Consider the following 21,300-nt stretch of genomic DNA (forward strand, 5'->3'; position numbering starts at 1 on the left):
TAGGAAAGCACAATCATTCATTTTCCTGCAGTGATAGCCATGTTGAGAGCATTAGGGCTGATGGGACTCAGGTGCTTTTGCTATCATGCCATGTAATCCCGTGCTGGTGGAAAATTAAATTGCAAAGCTGACGGCTCCAAGTGTAGATGTGCCTATTCGGGCAACACTCCTGTTGTCCTGTGAAACAGCGAGAGTTGTGATGGGATACTTTGGAGGCCGGAGCCTATGCCTCGGCCCAGGGCAGATAGTCATTGTTTCCCACAAATCCCCAAGGAGGAGAAGAGCAGAACTTGCCACTGATAGGGAAAGGTAGGATGGATCTTGCCTGTGGCTCCCTCCTGAATGGTTTGTTTGTAAGTCAAGTCTCTGAGCTCTCAAAAATTCCCTATAAATAACCCTAAAACAGCATCACCACACATAAGGATATTGCACATTAAAAATCTGATCTCAAGCAACTTTGCAAAGAGAAATAGGGAACACTTCCAGAGCCTCTGTGTCCAGCCTTTTGGGGCCACAAAATACTTAGCCATCGCGCCACATACGGGAAACCTGATACTGGGCCCATCAGTCCATACCGCCCAGCCTGGCTCAGAGTCAGGATCAGCTTGAAGACAAGCAGGAGACCAGATATTTTACACCAGAGAAAAGAAACATTTCTTTGGCAAGCTGCTTTTTATAATATGTATTTAAAGAGGCTTTTTTAACCCTCTCCATGATTTGGAAGGTACAGCAAGTCCCTGAGGAGATGGACTGGTGAGGAGAGGGCAAACGATCAATGGTCGGAGGTACAGGATCATTTAGTGTGCCCATGGCACCACAGTTTATCACAGTAGCATCACCTCCGTGTTAACTGGAGGATACTGCAGCTGACTGCGCTATGGCAGAAGTCCATCGATGGCGCCGATTCATACCCAACAAAATGTTGGCTGCTCTAGCACAAGATCACTTGGACTTTCCTGTGGTGCACACGCATGTTTCCATCCATGTACTACTAGGGACCTACTTAATTCATGATTTCACAGAAACTGCAAAATCTGGGATCCAAAATCTGAGAAATCAACAACAACAACAAAAAACTCAAAAATAAAATGCTGGTTCCCCAGTGGGAGCCAGCAGTCCTTGCTGCTGGGATGGGTAGGCATTGGCTGCAGGGCAGCACAAAGGGCAGGAGACGAGATGGTGGGTACCCCCTTGTCCCCCCTCCCCCCACCAGGACCTCTCCACATATCAAAGGGCAGCCAGGAACCAAGATAGTGGCTGCCCCTTCGTTCCCCCCCGACACTGTGGCCCTTCTGCCAATTGGTGTCAAGGGGCAGGGTTGCCAAAAATGCCTGTGAAATCAGCTCTGCATGCCACTAGTGGGCCACAAAAAAGCCTTTGTCTCACCATGATTTAAGGAAGTCCCTATTTATTACACTCCAGGGACTGGGGGCTGATAAATATATGGATTCGAAGTATGTGTAAATGAGTCGGACCTTTACCTCTGACTGTAATGCAGCACTCGCCCAGGAAATGAGAGACCTCTCCGCATGAGGGAGTCCTAACCCACATCTCCCACCTCCTAGGAGACTGCTCCAGCCAGCAGGTATAAACTAATGTTAAGGGATGACTAATGCATTTTGTATTAAAGAGTCATTGGATAAAACACATGAACGGCACTGAGAAGAAAGAGCTAAAACTCAGATCTCCTTCTCCTAGGGAAATACCTTCAGCAGTACTCTACAGTCAGGCTCCCTTTTTTTTTTACTTCATTTCTAGCCCCATGAATCTTGCATTCCTGTCTGCATGGTGCCCCAGTTTCAACAGGGATATGGAGAGCTGTACCCCCTCCAGCCTAGTCTATACCCTCCCTAGGGCAATCTCTTGAGGGATGGGAGAAGCGGGTTTGAGGATGGCCCATAACCTGCATTTCCTACTACCTGGGTAAGCGCTTTAACCACTAGGACATTACATAAAAAGCAGACACCAGCACTTCCACCATCTCCTCTTCCTCCAGTGGTGTCTCAGAAGAAAAGAGGGAGTCAGTGGTCTGTACCAAAGATATGCCTCAGTCCAGGAAAGGGATTTTGGTTGTGAGTCTCAGCGTCTCTTAGGGGCTTAACTCAGGGCTGCAGTTAGGCACTGAAGCCCAGCAGAGAGGTTGCTTTTCTGCTACATCCCTTTCTCTGGCCTATCCTTGGGATTGGCTTAGGCACTCCCTTTGCTCCTGGTGTTGGCTGTTTGTGAACCTTATTCTTGGATGACTAACTCCCCTTATTTTAAGTCAGCACCCTAACCAGGTTATGGAAAGTCTAGTCCCAGAGCCGGACAGCTATTGCTGAGGCAAGGTAATGCTTAGCATATCCGTGCCTGAGTCCCTTTGTGAATCTGGGCCTTAATACTTGCCCATGGGAGCAAAGCATGTCTGTGACAAAACAAGATATTGAACTGAATTGCTGTCTTGTGTCCTCCCACCCTGAACCACATTTTCTGTGCACTGCATAGATTTCCTACTATGCCTACAATATTTTACAGACCTTAATTGCTTCCCTTTGCATAAAAATGTCACTGGAACTTAGTTTTCGTTTCAGGTGGAGGCTAGTGTTTTCCCAGCAAGCTGTATGTTTCTCCCTTCTCATAGTATAAAACTGAAGGACTGAGATATTACCAGACTTTAAACCTATCAGTAGTCCGGGATTGAGTTTTGTGGGCCACAGGCCATTTTCATTTTACGCGGGGGAGAGGGAATTACACATCTGGGAGAAATAAGGAAAAAGCTTTAGTGGCAGGTGAAGTGTTTGGGAAAACGGGCATTTGCGGTTGATTGGAGATTTGGAAATGCAGATATAATTCTAGGGGTGTGGGATTAGTGAGGAGAGGGCAAGTGAGGTGGCCATGGGATCATAAGTAATGTAATTTCTTTCAGGACTCTGCAGTTAGTCACATAGCCTTGCAATTTATCACATGGATCTATCGCCACGTATGACCTATCTAATCTCCACTGAGGACAATTAAATTAAATGTGCTGGTGTGAGGCAGCTGAGGTATTCCCATTATCCTTGGCTGATGTATTTTGTATAATGTTTGTGTAGCCTGCTGGGACAGGACTTTATCTCACTATATATGTTTATGCCTAGCCCAACCCAACAGGGTCCTGCAGGATCCTGAATGATGTTTCTGAGAACTGCAGTGATACAAATAATTCTGTAAATTATCACTTATAAGCATTTGCATTTAAACATGAGCCATTATGTATGGGTCTGGCCTCCTGTGGATCCCTGGGGATCTGATGAGGTTGGAGATGAGCCCCACGGGCTTTTTTGCATGAAGAGCAAACCTGCCTTGATGAGACTGCGAGGGGATAACTCAGAAATTCCCTTCCACTAATCTACTGATGATGATGATGTGCCTCCTCCTCCCCCTGGAGGGTGCAAGCATGACAGGTACAGTTCAGCAGTGAATACATTTGATTTGCATCTCTTCAGAGCGCGCCTCATTTATGACTTCGAACCCGGCTTCCCTTCAGTGATAGCAACAAAACTCCACTAGGGGCAAAGCTGAGACACACTCATTCATTTTGCTCCTATGTCTGCCTGGCTTTGAATTCCTATCTCTACATAGGCTAATATATTACTAATGTATGTACTACACAGGCTAATGTATTGCCCTGCTCTGCTCGCTAAGTAGTCCTCCACTTTTATTTCTGAGAAACAATAGCCATAGCCTTGAAATGAGTCCATAGGAATTATACAGAGAGAAGTGAATGAGTTTCTCCTGTGTTGCATCATTTCTCCTCCCATCTAATTTATTCACCATGCAGATGCATAAATCCACAAAGAAGCTGGAGTCAGCTGAAAACAGAATGGATGGTGCATTTACTGTATATGCAAGATGTTTGTGAAAGCAGTCTGAGTCCGTTTGAAAAAAGGCAGTGCAAAAGTGGGTAGCAATAACCTCTGCCCTTATAAGCTGCTTTCATTTCACATTTTCTCATACTGGGGAAAAAAGTTTAGTGACTGAGCAATTGCTTCACTTTAGTATTGAATTACAGCTGGCTAAGGAACACGTTTACAACTCTTACAAAAAAAATGCCTCCATAAAATTATCTTCGGTAATATTTTATATTTTTCCAGTTGTTTAAAGGGAACTATGTTATAAGGATTGAGGTGGGTGCATCTTGCTCTCAAAGTGCAACAACAACCTGAATTTGGCCTGGCTTTGTACAATCATTTTGTTTGGGAAATGATTTCCCTTTGCTTTCTGTCAAAATGTTAAGTAGTTTAATTTGAAGGAGGAGGATGAATCAGGCAGGAGAAGAGATGTTTGCATTTGTGTGGGAATGAATGGGAGATACTGAAGACAGATCTAGCGGCTTGCTCAGATTATGTTTCAAGCAACTTTTAAGTGTAGCAGCACTGGTAGGAATTTTTCCAATTCCATTTTTATTTCTTTTTCATACAGTTGTAGCTTATTTCTGCCCTGTGCTGATAAATAAGACTAAATTTGGCCTAGAAACGAGATGTATCCTTCCAACAGAGAGGGTAATTAAACATTAAAATAGTTTTCGAAGGGTTTTCGTGAATTTTTCATTCTTCACTGGAAATGTTTAAATCAAGATTGGATTGTTTTTTCTCCTGAATACTCTGTTCTTTACTTCAACCAAGAATTAATTCATGGAACTGATGTGGCCTCCGTTATGTAGGTCAGACTAGATGATCATAACAGCCCCTTCTGGCCTTACAACCTTTGAATCTCTAAGATGCTTTCAGAGTGAATTGGATGGTATCTGACATCTAACTTGTTAAATGCAAAGGGTCTCATTTGCACTAAACTACATTGATACCCAACCGAGGGTCCCTTTCTGCTGCTAGAGCATTTACTGTAAAGGAGAATCAAGGCAAAGTGACATGATGCTTTTTGCCCATGTTGTTTTTCAAGGAATCTAAGCTTGCAGTGCATATTTGATAATAATGTTTGCTACCGTGCCACTTGTATAGGGGGGTTATTAAAACACACGCATTGTTTTGTGGTGGGAATTGAGGGTTTTGCCCGAATGACATTTCTGAATGAAAAGTGCTTCCACGCAATTCAGAAAATCGGGAGAGAGCGGAGGGTTTGAAAAACCCCAAAATTTTAGCCCTGAAATAAAATAGCTCTATTTTAATATTCTGCCACGGTGCCTTATGGTACTTGTACTTCAGTGCCTTCATGTTCCTGTTCTTCTCCATGGCCTGGGCTCCTCAGGTAGATCCTACCTTAGATCGCACCACAAGTAGTAGCACCATCCTAGATGATCAACCACTGCCCCTCTCCATCTCTTCGTGAAAGGTGTTCAAACAAAGGGACAGGCCTATAGAGGATTCGAGCTTGGAGCATCTTAACTGGAGCATGTGGTTCTATCTTCTGGGAAGCATCAGTCATGATTTTTTTTTTCAGTGGTCTTGTCCGTCATGGTAGGAAGGTGGTCAGAGATGTTTCTGTCCTGGCAGGATGCCCGCTACATTTTTCCTCAACCACCACAACTACAACACCAGCCCAACACTAAGTTAAACAAGAAACATAGGCACCCTGTGCTCATCTCGTTCATGAATATTGTTTCACAATTTCTCAAACACTGTTGTTGTCGGTGGGACTGCTCACACGAGGAATGGAATTGGGTTCAGTACTGAGATCTGTTCCTTGTGGGCACTTAATGGGAGAAGGTCTAAGTAATATTTAAACCGTTGGATGGCACCACATAGACGATGGAAGCCTCTTCTAAAGTTCTGCCTTTGTGGCTGTCCTGGCATTTGTTTCAGTGACTTTTTTTCCATGACTTCCCCATGCTTAAAGGAGTGTGCCCAGAAAACATTATTCGGTGCATTTGGGAAATAAAGTGAAACAAATGTATTTATTTATAATGTCTGGAGAATCAGAGCATATCCCCAAATCTTTTAAAGGTAACATAACCTTTGTAGGTTTAAACCTTGATCCAGCTCTGCCAAAGTTGAAGTGCCATGTAATGCTATTTATTTGTTTTAATGTTAAACCCCTATTTGTTTCACTAGGAGCAGTGCTGAGCTGATAATTATCAAACTGCATGGAATCTTTATTTAGAGTCCAGGCAAAAAAAATGATGTAAATTAGTGTACACAATAGAGATTTTTTGAAGCTGAGCTTGACCAGAGAGATCAGATGCTGATTCATGCTTCGCAAAAATGTGTGATTATTTAGATTCACAGTTGTTTTGGGGGTCTACCTCTAACTGACATTAGAAGAAATATTCTATTGCAGTATTTTGTAGTGCAGAACAGGCCATTGGAACCCATACGACTAAACACTTTACAAATATGTGCTAAAAGGTAGTCCACGACCCAAACAGTTTACAGTCTAAATAGAAATTAATGACCAAGGAACCGAGGGAACACAGGTAAAGTGATTTACCAAACACACCAGGTTAATATACGAGCAGAGAACAGAAACGGGCTCTCATGAACCTCAGGACAGCACCTGCCCCCACTGGCCCATGCTGTTAAATACCATGGACAGAAGTAGGCATTAAGGTGCAGATCATGCAAGGTATTCAGGCTCCTAACTCTCCCCTGAGAACATGAACCAATGATATGTATCTCTTGCAACACAAGAGATATGTCTAGGAAGACTATCTCTTGTATTGCAAAATGTACCTTGCAAAGCTTGGTGTTCCATCGTTTTCAGTAGGAAAGTGCGTTTAAAATTACTGCAAAAAAAATTGAGGCAAGGTGGGAAATAAGAGGTGGTCTAGCAGCAAGAGGATTTAGCCTCATACCTAAAAGTGTACAAAGAAGTCCAAGTAGATTGAATACCTTATATCAGCCTTGGAATGGATAAAAGATGTAATGCAATAACATTTTGTCTTATTTTGTTTAAATATTTTTGTCAGGCACAGGGTGTTTCTGCCTAAGATAGATAATTAGCAGCAAGGATGTAATCATCCATATCACAATGAAAGGGAAAAAAAATCAGACTTTTTAATCAAAATGCAAGTCCTACCTGCTTTGAAATTAGAATGTTGCACAGTGTCTTCAAAATAAGAGAGTCTAGCTCAAAATGAATGGGAATTGGCAGGCATCAAAATTATCTACGTGAAGGAACCTGTATCATTTCAGGACTGAAACACACATACACCAGGAGTCACAAAATAAAACCCATTTGTGAGGCCGCAGTGTCCAAGTAGGCTATGCCAAGAGCAGCATCTTATAAATGGGGTGGTGCCCAAGTGGCCTGCATATTACCTGAGTTTTCATACATGCAACCAAAGTCTCTACTTGAGTAAATTGGCACAGCTTCCTTGACAATAGAGTTGTGTCACTTTATAACAACAGAGAGTTTGTTCCATGAAACTCAACGGCAAGATTCAGGGCTGCATCCCATACTCATGAAATTCAGTGGCAGAACTTCCACTGCCTTCAGCAGGGACCGCATATTTGGTTTCCAGTGCTTAGCATTGTTACGGCAATAGCCTGCTATAGATTTCCATCAAGTTTTGCCAGGCAAATAATGGCAGTTGTGATTTGTTTTCCGCTTGGCAGGGATCACCGTTAGAATTGAACATTTGAGTAAAAGGGACTTCGATGGGTTTTTTGCCTTTCTGACTGAGCTGTCATCTAATAATTTTCACTGTTGGAGCAATATTGAAATTAAAAATGTTGTAATATAGGACTTTAACCAAGAATAAATCTTTAAAGGTTTAAAACAAAAATTAACATTTGTCTATGTGTTTTTAATAAAACCTCACCCAACAGACTATATTAGCATTTCTTGATTATAAGTGTAATGTGTATTTCCACATAAGTCAATAAGTGCTTGTTGGTTTATTTTTTTAATTTGAATAACTCTACACACAGAGAAGTTGCATGCTAATACAGGACTCTAATTCAGCAAACACGGGTATAACAAGATCGATAGGCTGGAAATTGAAATCAGCAACATGAAGACCTGAAATAAGATGCAGGTTTAACGGTATGGGGCTGTGGAAGAGGTTACCAAAGGGCATGCGAATGTCCATTGTTTGCAATCTTTAGGTCAAGACCAGATATTTTTTGGAAACATAGACTCTCAATCATAGGTGGTGGGGCTGTACACTGGCTAACTGGCTATGTCCAGTGTTATGCAGGAAATTGGAGTCAAGAATTGCAACGATCCCTTCTGCTTTTAAAACTTATACATCTATCAGCAAAAACGTTGAGCCAGTTGCCATATTTCAAGGAATCTCAATGATCTGCTTCCATGTTAGTGAAGGTAAAGTGAGTAGTTTCTATAAAAAAAGCTAGTCAAAAGAGGTGATTTCATATTAGAGTTTTCTGTTGTACTTCTAATCCTTCCTGTCACGGATCTTGGTTTTCAGGAGCCTCAGAATTCTTCTGCCGTTCTAAAATGTCTATATAACGGAGCTGACATTTTCATTCAGAAATATTGTAGACACCTCTCCTCCCACTCATTATCACATCACCTATATCTGACAATTTCAACCGTTTTGTTCATGGAAGAATAATTATTAGGAAAAGGTTACATACAGTTTCTAGCTTTTTTTCACTGATTTCAATAGCTGGAAACTTGGAGGAGAAATCAGCAATGAGCCTACGTAACTATACAGACCATCTTCAAGTGCCCGTAGACCATTGTTTGAGACCTCTCGGCCAAACTGTTTTATGGAAGCTGTCAGTTATTTGCTAACTTGAACCAGATCTGAACAGCCCCAATTCCAGGTTTGGGAGCACAGAGCTCCTTTTTTCAACTTTCCTTATACTCACTTTTGCAAATTGAGGGCAAAGGTTTCCAAATAGATAGCTAGTCACTAGGAAAGAAGGTGAAAGTAGTGTCTCTCAAACTATTTAGATCAGCATTGCATCCAGCACTTCCTGTGTGTTCGAAATGCCAGACTTCAAAGCACAAATATTTACATTTAGCAGTTGAATAGTGTTCAAGGTGAAAAGTAATGGCAATATTTTAAGTTCCCCACAGTTTTTGTCAGAGTAAACTGGAAATAAGGAGTAAATTGTCTGGTCAAACCCTTAGAGAGGTGCTTCCCAGACAGTCAGTCAGTATTAACAGCAAGAAGTCAGTAGCCCTTTTCCAGATAAAGCAGATTTCACTTGTCCTGTAGTAAAAATTCGGTGGCATTTTTGGTTGCTTAGTTATGTCTCCCATTGAACAAAACAGCATCTGTATTTTACATGAAGCATCTTTTAATAAAGCTGGAATGAAGACATGTGAAGCAGGAGGCTAAAAAAAGGAAACAGGTGGAGAATATGAAGAGGAAGGAGTCTCTGTCTGCTAACAATCTTGCAGCTCATATCATGCCAAGTTGTGGGCACTGGGGAAAATAAGATGAAATTATATTCAGAATATCATTCCACAAGGGTTTCTTCTACTCAGCCGGAGACAGAGATCTTCTCAGCTGAGGCCTTTGAGCAAACATCAGACAAGCAAGTCCTCTCAGCTGAACCGTGGAACCAACCCATGCGGCGACCTTTTGGGCTTGGCTTGTGGGAGCAGCAGCTCTGACTTAGGGTAGCATCCCAGTTGCTGTGTAGTTGATTGAAACTTAGGTCTGAAGCTGTTGCTCCAAGTTATTCTGTGTTGGCTGGCATCCTGGATTGGGCTCCTTAATTTTGGTTGGTTCCAGACCTTGGCCCTAACCATTAGGATGGACTGCCCATGACCTGATCCTTTGTGCCATTCTCCTCAGATACAATGGCTTCCATTAAATATCTGAATCTTTTATGAGTGGCACCTGAGTAACTATGCAGGTTTTTTCCTCCTTTTTCTAGCGATAATGGACACTGGAAATTTCTAAGATTTCACTCGGCAGTAATAGTTGCTAATGGAGACTTTTTCTAGTACTGGCCAACATAGGATAGGGTCAGTTCTAGGATACTTGTAGATGCAGGGGTCTCAAGCAGTGATGAAATGCTTTTATTTAACAATTGCATTGGCAACAGATACAGACAGATCTACTTGACTCAAAACAACTAGCTTCGGTCTCTCTGTCTCCTACTCTACAGCTTTCCTCCAAGCTTCCTGCTAGAGGTTCTCTTGTTGCCAAACTTCTTGTTAAATACATTTGGTACCCAGAAGATGATACTGGGACAGATTAGCCTTTGCTTTTAAGAGTGTGTTTGTGTTTGCTCATGGTTAGGAGGATAGTACTTGTGCATGAGTTCTCATAAGCCAGCTATGACCCCCAGTATAGCAGCTCTCCAGGTCTTCTGAGGTTTGTTTGCTTTAAGTAGTATGTGAACTGGAGCCCAGAGACTGGTACCTCCGTCCCTGTCTCATGCCAAGCACCATAAAAGTCTTCTTCCCTCCTTTTGTATCAAACCTTTAAGCCTTAAATGACAGATCTAATGCACAGCTCTTACTTAGATTTCAGCAAAGTACCAACTACGTGCCTAAATGCTTTGCTAAGTATTGGCAGAGGGAAGTATGTGTTTAAATGTTTTGGCCGTTGATAACTTATGGTGTCCAGTGAATGAATCCAGTACTTAATAGCTGGTTTCTTTCTTTTCTTCAACCATCCGTTTCCTCTCAAGATATGGGTGTACATTCACTTCCAACATTTCATGCTGTACTCCACGCTGCCTTCCTATAAGAAAATTAATATTCCTGTGTCATATAATGGAACTCTTTTCCCTTTGTCATTGTTTTTCTGATGTTCTCCCTAAGATACAGAAATAGATCTCACTGGGACATTTCATTATATATTTTAGGTAGGATTCTAATTTGTAAAATTGCTACTCAAAAACTAATCCCTTTTCCCTTGCCAAATCAGGGATGCTTGCATCTGGGATTCACAAATTCACAGAAGTTTAGAGCTGGAAGGGACCTTGTGAGATTACCAGGTCCTGCCACCCTGCTCTGGGCAGGAAAGACTGCAGGGGTCGAATGACCCCCACAAGGTGTGCGTCCAGTCTCCCTTTGAAGATCTCTTTATATATCTCTTTATCACTGATATTTTTCTCTTTTTTTTCTCTTTAAATCTGGTCTATTATAAAAAGAGAAATAATCTGCAAACTTCAGATCTGGATTCATGTTTGAGTTCCAAATGAGCATGTTCAAATCCAAATCCTTTGGGCATAGTTCATATGTACGTGTGTGTGTGTGTGTGTGTGTGTGTATGTTTGTGCATGCACACACACACACACACACACACAGATTTAAAGATTTGATGACATTTATATTCCTCACCCAAATAGAGTGATTAGAAACTATCACTTCTGATCCTATTACTTCTGTTCATGCCTTTACTGCATGGTGATTCATGATCCAAATTCTCACTCTATTATATTTCCTTTATGTATCAATTTTCCTATTTATTATTCAGTTACCATACAAACATACCCTTCTACATATTAGCACCTCTGATATGCAAGCAAATTAGCTGCTGCTTACTGTTTTCTGGAGCAACTTTAAACCTACCAGTGTTTGTGTTATGCTTCACTATAGAAAAATCTGAACTTCTCCCTTTATTGGAGGGTATCTAGGATCATGCTAATTGCTGTCACTATAACTACAATTGTGTCCAGCAGGATTATAGTACAATATGGATAAAGACTTTTCTTCTTGAGAGCCACATCAGAACAGGCAAATTGTCTACAGAGTAGCTTGGATAGAATGGCTCTTAAAGAGCTCTGTGCATACTGGTAAAAGAAACTATACTAGTTGTGTTTCTACTTGGTGACAGCCAACTCCCTATTGTGAGGAGGGTGTAATGTCAATACTGTATTCATGACCTTTGTTATTTCCTTCCGGTATAACTCCAAACTGATTGTCAACATTGGGTATTTGCATGTGCTCTTACTGATCATGAGTCTCCCCAACATAATAGATAAACTAAAGGTAAGGCAGATCCTACACATGATCTGAAGTGGACAAAACTATGATTTTTTTTCCCCCTGGCAAGTTTATCATTGTTTTCATATGATAATAATACATAATAAAGAAGTGGGACATTGTCGTGATATCTGGATTTCATGACACTTCTAGGTCATGTTTTAAATTCTGGGTTTTGGTAAACATTTTGAGGTCTTGCAAAATGTTCCTCTTTATCACAGGATGAGCCGTCCCTTTAGGAAGGTGGTGGCTTATCTGAATGTTTTGCTACGTTCCTCCTGCCTCTGAGGTGAAGGGAATAAATCTCTGGGATCATGTGATAGCACACTGTGGCTACATCTACACTTGTGCTTTACTGCAAAGTAGACTAATTAGCTGCAGAGTAAAACATCACTGTCTTCATGTGCAAGGGTATTAGGCTGGAGTAAACTAATTTACGCCTCAGTAAGATGGTACTGTTGGGGACAGTACTGCCTTACACCAGGGTAATTTACTGTGATTAAATGCAAGTGTAGACACTGACCCTGGGCATAAATTGACTCCTGCCTGATGTCTAACCACATGGCTGTGCACTTTCAGCACCCTCATGCCCCAACCAGGCCCTCCACTGCCTGAAGCTGCCACCCAGAGTCCGGGGCTGAGTAACCCTGGTGTAAACTGCTTCACCCCAGCTCATATTGCTGCAGACCCAGGTGCATGTGTAGACACTGTGCCCAGGAATAGCTTACTCTGGCTCGAACTGCTCTGGAGTTTATTGCTGTGAATTAATTGCATGTGTACATGCACCCTGTGATTCTGAATCAAACCTGCTGGGATTTAAAGGGACTTCAGTGAGAGGAATGGGGAAGGAGATTTTTTCTTAGATAAAGACTCTAAGGGGTGCAATGTTACACGCTTAGAAGCAGGTAGATGCTCCTTACCTCAAGAAGAAAGCCTATGAAGACAAAACAGCAGGGAGTGGATATATTCCCACAGGAGATCCTGGGTGTGGGGAAGAGGGCATAGGAACTCTTGAAAAAATGTCTGATCTGGGAGGAAGAAAATGTAGCCTTAAATTGGGCTGAGATACTGATGCTCTTGCAAATGTTTTAATATACTAGCTGGTGAGCTGGCCTGCTGGCTTCTACCTTAATATATTTTTCTTTAAAAATATGGAATACATGAAAGTCTGTGCTATACAAAGAGCAAGTATGCCTTATTTGAAATGAATTTTTGCCCTGCTCTTACAACTACTATGTCCTGTCGATACAATATGAGCCTTCCAGCACCAGCCTTGGCTTGAGAGAGAGTACCAGCCTTGAATGTATTTTATCAAATAAAAACCCTTTTAATAAGTTCTCCCATCCCTAAGCACAGCTTTAAATATAGCATTGTGTAGAAGATAGAGAGAGAGAGTCTGTTTTATTGTAGTGAAATCTACACAGGACTGAATTTTTATAAGACAAGTTGTATTCTAAAATGTTAATGGAACAAATGAGAAAATTGCTGGCATAGGAAGGTGTCACACTTGATACCTTCATAGTGTCTGAGATCTAGATAAGTCAGGTTGGTTAGGTATGAAGCTAAACCTTTCTGAGCTTAGAACGCTCCCATTCAGAAAATGTTTTAGATACTAATGGACAGTATTTCAAAAGTGCTCAGGGGCTTTCAGGGGGAGTCTGGCCATCCAGGAGTGATGAATTCTGGTCAAGGTTTCACATGAGGACACAATTACACCAGTGGAAGTAAAATTGCAATGGGTAGGGAACTGTTTAATTTGTGGTTTTGTGGATTTTACAGAAACCGCAACGTCCACAGAATCAACAACTCCCTCCTGACTTGTTCCCCCAGTGGTCCTCATGGTGGCTGCCCCCTCATCCCTCCTCCCACTGGGGCCTCTCCACCAATCAGCACCAAAGGGCAGGGTGGCACAATGGACACAGCCAGCAATCAGGATGGCAGTCACCGCCTTCTCCCTCCCCCACCCCGGGGCCTCTTTGCCAATCAATGCCAACGGCGGGACTACTGCGAAATGCCCGTAAAATGGGCTCTGTGCACTGCAAGTGGGCCATGAAATACCCTTTGTCTCACTGCAATTTAAGTAGGTCCCTAGCAGTGGGACCCAGCGTCATGGCTCTTGTGGTTCCTTGCTGTTCTGAAAGTTTACCATTGACTACATACAGCAATTTGCATTACTATTTAGAAATCTCACAGTAGGAAGGACCTTTTTTGTGCACCTATCTTAGCTTGTTGTGGGAATTCCTTGTGCCCACTGCTCTTTGGTCCTAAACCCAAGGGTGGGCAATGGTCACTTCAGGAAGCTTTTATGACAATATAATTGTGTGTTTTTTTTAATTGGCTTATGGGATGCCCAGTGATCGCTCCAACCTATCGAAAGCATATAACAGCAGAACTGTCACTTCAGAGTCTTGGAAGAAGTGAGAAATAAGTCATCCTCCTGCACTTACTCTGTCATGCCCAAATTATGAAAAAGTTCAAGGCTAATTGCATTCCGACTGCAATTGGTATACCAGTCCAGTGTGGTTAGGGCAATGGCAAACAAGGCAGTAATGTGGCTAACATCACATCCAGCTATCTTGGGCTGAAGAAATCAAAGGGACAAAGTAGCCACTTACACCCGGGGCAGCGTTTGGTATGAATCTGGAAGGATCAAACTCATTCCTTTGGATTCCCCCTCTGTAGCAAGATGCTTTCGTTGCTCTACCACCATGCCTCAAGGTATGGTGCATGATATGCCTGTGATAAATATCAGAAAAGCTATAGCCTAAAACTTGGCACCTCTTTGAGTATGATAGATACAATGAAAGGGATATGAAACTGGTCTTCAGTAAAGAATATTTTCAAATAGTCTTGGACGATAACACAGGTGGCTATGTCTCATGTCAACTGTTTTATCTATCACCTTCCTAAATTCACTAAGTAGCCTCCTGGCTCTATGGTAAGGTGTTATGGCCAATAAAAAAGGAGATTGCTCAGACAGTCCTCCAAGAGAAGCAGGCAGTGTTTTCCAATCTGATGGGTCATAAACCTTCAGTGACAGGTCATTGACTCATTTCTGAAAACTTTCTATCTGCACTGAGAGGGGAAAGGGGCAAAATCCATTAAATGTGTAACGAGCATGTAAGTGCATGTACCTCGGAGAGGTGTGCTCCACGCCGGACACGGCGTGGCTTGCAGCAGCAGAGGTTTGTCCCTTCTAAGGCACTATAGGGAGCAGTGAATTTTATCCCTCTGGGGAAACCAGACTAAGGGCAAATGAAAACCTGCCTCAGGGGGGACATCTTGGAACAGGGAAGTCCTGGGTAAGAGGCTTGCAAACAAAAGGATTTGTCATCAGCAAGGCTGTGAAAAATCCCAGCCTCTTGATTTGCTAGGAGGGCTCCTTAAAGAGGTCTTTCTCACACCTGGAGGGAAGGGAGAGAGAAGGGCATGTGCTGGAAGACGGCAGAGGGAGCCGCGCAGCAATGGATCCACCCCCGTTGGCTGGCTGGAGCTTGCGAGGGGACCTCCAGAGGACCAGGGAGCACTCAGCCCACAAGAACCAAGCCGGGGCTCCAGGATGTGACAGGCTGAGTCCCACAGGCACACCTTCTCCAAGGATCCCCTGAGCCCTGTGCGGGATGAGAGGGAAGGAGACACTGGAGGGAGTTAGTCCCGGGTCACCTTTGGTCTGAGCGGAAGGGGATACTGAGTGTCACGCAGGGAAGCTGTGTGATGGAGGAAACTCTAGGAGGGGTGAGCGAAGGGCCATAGGAAGACCAAGAGGGGTTGGAAAGTGCAGCCCTTGTGTTGCTTCATCCTGTGTTTGCCTTTGAGTTAAGGTTTGTATCAGGGGTGGGACAGCCCTGTCTGAGGGTATTGGAAGCCAGAGTCAACTACCAGACGAGCCAGAGGGCACGGCATCCTCTAACGGCTGCTGCTTGATAACTAGGGGTGTCCAAAGTGGGCCCTATTCGATTCGAATTCAGCCCAAATCAGGGACAGTGATTTGATTAATTGATTCGGATCACTGTCCCTGATTGGATTCGGCCAAATCTGAATCTGAAGATTCGATGCTGATTCAGAGAATCAGCAATTCGGACATAGACACAGCTTTAAATATTTTTTCTACATACCTCAAGGTACCAGCGCGGCTTGTGAATGCTGCGATGCTGGGGCACATGGAGCATCCCACAGGAGTGTGGGGGGGCCCTCCACATGCTCGGTGGTGAACCCAGAAGTGGACCAGAAGTGCTTCACACCATGTGCCCCAGTATCCATAGATTTCATAGACATTAGGGGCTGGAAGGGACCTCATGAGATCATTGGGTCCAGCCCCCCCACCATAGGTGGGAAGTCAGCTGGGATCAAGTGACCCCAGCAAGAGAAAAGTACGACTCTACCAGGACCCTTTGAATCCCTTCACTCTCTAGAAGTCCAACGTGCTATCCATTGCGCTACGGAGCCACCTACTACCTAGATCCACTTGCTACCTAGAGGTATGTAGAAAACACATTTAAAGCTGTGAATCTTTCCGAATCGATTCAGGTTCCGATTTGATTAGGAGAGATTAAAGGGTCCTCTGATTCAATTTGGATTTGGAGATTCAGCCACCGAAGCTTCGCACAGCCCTATTGAAAACCCAGCTGAAAATGAGGTTGTGTGCACTAAGTCCGGCAGACCCCGAGCTGCACCCCCTGCTGAGCACTGGACAGACTGCAAAAGGCATTTTATTGTCACCCTGATGCATAGCGGTATTAAGTCAAAGTACCCATGTATTTGAAGTGCTGTGTTTAATACAAATATATATATATTTGTGTGTATGTATTAAAGTATATATATATATCAGTTTGTATTGTGTCTTGCACTGGATGAAGGCAACTCAGAGTACTCTGCTGCTCAGCTGCTACCAATTCTTCGGTGGACTGGGAGAAAGACCAAGGCCATTGGCACCCCAGGGATCTGAAATTGGCAGTAGGCCTGCACCTAGCACGGCAGACCAGGGTTACAAATGAATGCCACAAAGACAGAAATTTCTGCTTTGCAAATGATTTGCATTTCCTTGCCTAACATTCCCGTTCCATCACCTTGTATGTCATTGGAAAATCAATCCTGGCATGACATGGAAGAGCATACTTCATCCCACCTGCAACATTTGGAATCAGTGTAGTGTAATGAGAACAGGATTTGTGCAGGAATGGAAAAAGCAGCAATGGAATAATGCTGGTCTGATGAGCCAAGAGTGGTCTGTTTGGATAAAATAAATTTAAAAAACCCCAACTCATTGATATCAAAAGTGAAACTAAGTGTTTTGCTGCCAGTCTCTACTTGAAACAAAACTCTTAATCAAAGCAATTGCTCCAGTAATGCCAAAGCCACATAAATTAGAGATTAAATAAAAGAAGCAGACAAAACCAATAACTGCATTATGACAGATCCTGAAAAAAAGAGCTGCTGGAGTTCAATATATAGTAAGTGATTCTGTTGGTGTATAAAGTCACTGAGGAGGCAAATGGGACCTGCTAACTGTGAAGCATATAACAAATATTCTGCTTTCATACATAATTAAAATACCTGAGGGTAGAATACTCCAATGGAATAGACAAAGCCTGATAAAAATTGAAAAAAGAAGTAAAGAGAGCAGGAGGCAAGATCTGGGAAAGTCAAGTGAAAACTTTGAATTCAAGATGAACAACAGATGTCACCTGTAGGCACCTACCAAAGTAAAACAAGGGAGCAAATGAAAGTTGTCAAATCAAAGGGGAAGATTTTTGCAAGTTCTTCCCAGAAGAGCAGGACAGACAGGGTGGGTGTTTGCCAACCATCACAAGCCTTTGATTCTGGTTGGAGGATTCCCCAGGAAAGACCATAGGACTAGAAAGAGCCTCTAGAGTAATTGTATCTGGTCTCCTGCATTTGCAGGCAACCATTTGTTTAAGTAGTCCACACGAACATCCTCTCTGACCTTTCTCTCAAGCCATAGCTACGGTGCACCCTATGAAAAAAACCCCAAACTAAAACACACCACAAGTAAAGGGTAGGGGCAGCACGTGCTCCTATGCCTTGCCGCTGCAATAACTGGAAGTTTGTTAGGTCTCCGAGTGTCACAGGTGGGTTTGATCTTTTACATGGGACTTTTAATAGGACACACTCTTTGAGTCTCAAATCTTACCTGAGAGGCTTTATCTGAGTTTCTTTCAGCAAGCTGTGAAAGAAGCTGTGGGTTAGAAAACACACTAAGGCATGCATAGTCAGTACAAGAAGATTGTGGGTCTTTGTTCCAACCTCCCATTGACTAGTCCACATGAAAGGGTCACATGTTTCCTACAAGTTGGAGAGGTTGGTGCTTTTAGTTGAGATACTCCAGAGTTCAAACCCCTCTGCAAGCTGAGTTATAAAAAGATGGCTAAAACAAGGGGGTGTAGAAGGGAATACAGCTCCTCCTCTGTTAATGTGGCAGCCAGGGCCCTCCTCTGTTAATGTGGTCTGGGCAGATTGTGCTCTCTGTTCTCCTTGGCTGTTGCAATGTGTTCACTCCTGGACACCACTTCCCATCATCCCATGGCCTCATCCCACAGGGCGCCAGGGCCAGTCTCCATGGACCCCCCTGCTCTCTGTCCAGTGCTCCTCGGGCAGGGCAGACAGGCCAGGGTACCTGGGCAGCAGGGCCAGGTCCAGTGGCGGCAGTGGAGACACTGGTGCAGCAGTCCAGCAGAGTGAGCCACTGCCACAGGAGCTGCTGGGAAGCTGGGTCTAGCCCCTGCATCACCCCTGCCCTGCTGTGCACGCAGGGACAGTGGGACTAACCGCACACACCATGGCCCGGGCTGCCCCTGCGCCTGAACTGGCTGGGGCTGAGGGACCGGCCGCAGGCTGGATAGAATCCCTTGGGCTGGATCTGGCCTGCAGACTGGGTTTTGCCCACCCCTGCTCTATCTTTAAGGTCCTTCCCTGAGAAAATAATCAGCCCATTCACTGATTTCTGTCTCTCTGGATCTCTTTCATTGTTGTTCCTTCAAGCAATGCTTACCAGCACCAGCAAATGCCGTCAAAATAAATTCAGTGGACTTCCCACAAGTAGGGACCTACCCAAATTGAGGAGGTAGGTTGCTAATTTCATGGGCAGATAATGTGTGTGTCTGTGTGTGTGTGTGGGGGTGGGGGCAGCCACCATTTTCCCGGGTTTATTGCATCAGGACCCCCACACCTCTGGGTGGCCCCACTCTTTTCTGCTGATTGGTTGACAGGGCTGTCCATCATATGGCCCCACCCCTCCACTGATTGGCTGAGAGGGTTAGCTGTCATGTGGCTCCACCCCTTGCCAGTGATTGGTGGGGAGGGGTGAGGTCACATGACAGGCAGCCTTCTCAGCCAGCCAGCGGCAAGGGGAGGAGTGGCCACCATGCTGTGCTGGCAGCTCCTCTTCCCCCCAGCAGGTGGGCCACAGTGGCCATGAGGACTGCTGGCACCTTCTGGGGAGCGAGCATTTTAAGTTTTTTTCCCCCCATTATTTTATGGACAATGCCCATTTTTACGATTTCCATGAAATTGTGAATTGAATAGGTCCCTACCCATTAGATGCAACTCGTTTTTTCTAGGTAGACTCCTGCCTGAGTAGTTCGTATCAGTTGCATCCTGCTCCTGACAACCTCACGGGGCAAATGAGGTGGGGTAGAGAGAGGACAGAATAAGAGCCCTTGTTCAGAAAAGGATTTCTGAAATATGACATTTCTTTGCAATGTGCAGACTCCTGTCACCAAGGGGCTCAATGGCGGGGGCTGGCAGCTAGAGAGCTGATGCATGGTGCGGGAGCACAGCCCCATGGGTGAGGTTACACATTTCACTTGGACCGGACTCAATGTGTGGGTTGTGAAGCGGTGTTAAAGCTGGAGCGCGCTGTGAGCAGTCGCACATTAAGGGTTAATACCATTTCTTGCTGCAGGGTCTGACCTGGGGCTAGAGGGCTGGTCAGCAAGGGTGTGGCTAAGAGTGAGGATGTCTGGGCTCTATCCCTGCTCTGGGTGGGGCTGGGAGCAATGCATCCTGGGATGCAGGAGGACTGACTGCACATTGCTGGTTTTCTCTCTGTGGAGCAGACAGAAGTTGCCCTAACAGGAGCTAGGCAGCAGGGCCCAGAATTGACCCTCGCCTGAAGTTGCATAACTTTGAGGCTTTGAGTTCCAGTTGAAGCAGGATAGAAACCAGCTTTAGAGTCGTTACGGGATTTCAAGCACTAACTCTTTTTAGCCAGATTGTCCTTTTTGAGGTGAGAATTCCCTTGCCACTGTGGCCCTTCTAAATTTACTGCACACTTAGGGCTGGAAACAGGACAACCAGACTGTCCCCTATGATGGCCACCTTACTCGGGGCCTGGATAGAAAGGGGGCTGAAAATGGTAATTTTTGGATTATCATCATTCTCTCTGGTGAAACGGGGCCTGATACTAACAGTTTACCCAGGGCTGCTAGGAGTCTAGGTACGGTGCTGTGTGCCATGAACCAGTTAAGTGTGTGATCTAGGTAACAGGGTTGGGTTTTTTTGTTTGGGTTTTTTTAAATATAATTTGTATCTGAGGCCAAATTAGCTGAAACTAATTCCAAATCCAAGAGTCCAGAACCACAAGTGGCCCTACTATTGGCAAACATCCTCCACCTGCACCCGGGGCTTTAGATGTTTCCAAAACCTTTGGCGGGCGTCCTACTTGCAGGCTCAAGCCCCCGAGTTTTGCTTGCCCTTTGCCATGAGGCCCTCGGAGCAAGCTAGGGAGGAGACTCCCGTTTCCATAAACTGGGTTTAAAGCCACTGCCCCTCAGCAGGTACCGAACCACGCCAGAATTGCGGTTCTGCTGTGAGGCGGTTCAGGAAAGCTGCCTTCTTGGACCCGGATATTTCCCTTGCCAGGTTAAAAGGCCACGACCCTTGATCCGAGCCTTCAAGAGCTTGATCTGGGCCAGAAGGTGACAGGTGACAGGGGACCAGCTTTGCCCTGAGTGCTGTAACTCAGCACCCGTGTCTTGCTAGCTTTAGGGACAAGGTAGGTTTGACCCCCCAGGGCCATGCACGCACGCACACACCCACCTACCCACCCACCCACACACACACACACTGGAAGCAAGAAGGGAAAAGCCATGCTGGGCTTGAGGCCTCCCCTCTCCCCTGCCACGGGGCTGGCCCTGGCTCCCCAGCGGGGACCTGCCGGGCCAGGAAGAGGGCAGCGCGGGGGAGACAGCCACGGAAACAGCGCCCAGCCCAGCACAGCCCGGGTGGGGGGCGGTGCGGAGATGCTCCCCAGCCCCTGCCTTGCAACCCGCGCTGCCCGGGCCGGAGCTCGCCTCCTTGAAACAGAAACAGACACTTCCGTGCCTAAAAGCAATAACTCAAGTAATAAGACGGCCTCTCTCCTATTTCAAGAGCTGGGAGGAAATAAAGAAATAAATAAATAAATAAAACAGAATAAAATAAATAACTCCTTCCCCCACCGCCCCCCTT

Source organism: Alligator sinensis, unplaced genomic scaffold (genome assembly GCF_000455745.1).
Source record: "Alligator sinensis unplaced genomic scaffold, ASM45574v1 scaffold599_1, whole genome shotgun sequence".
In the NCBI taxonomy this organism is placed as follows: Eukaryota; Metazoa; Chordata; order Crocodylia; family Alligatoridae; genus Alligator; species Alligator sinensis.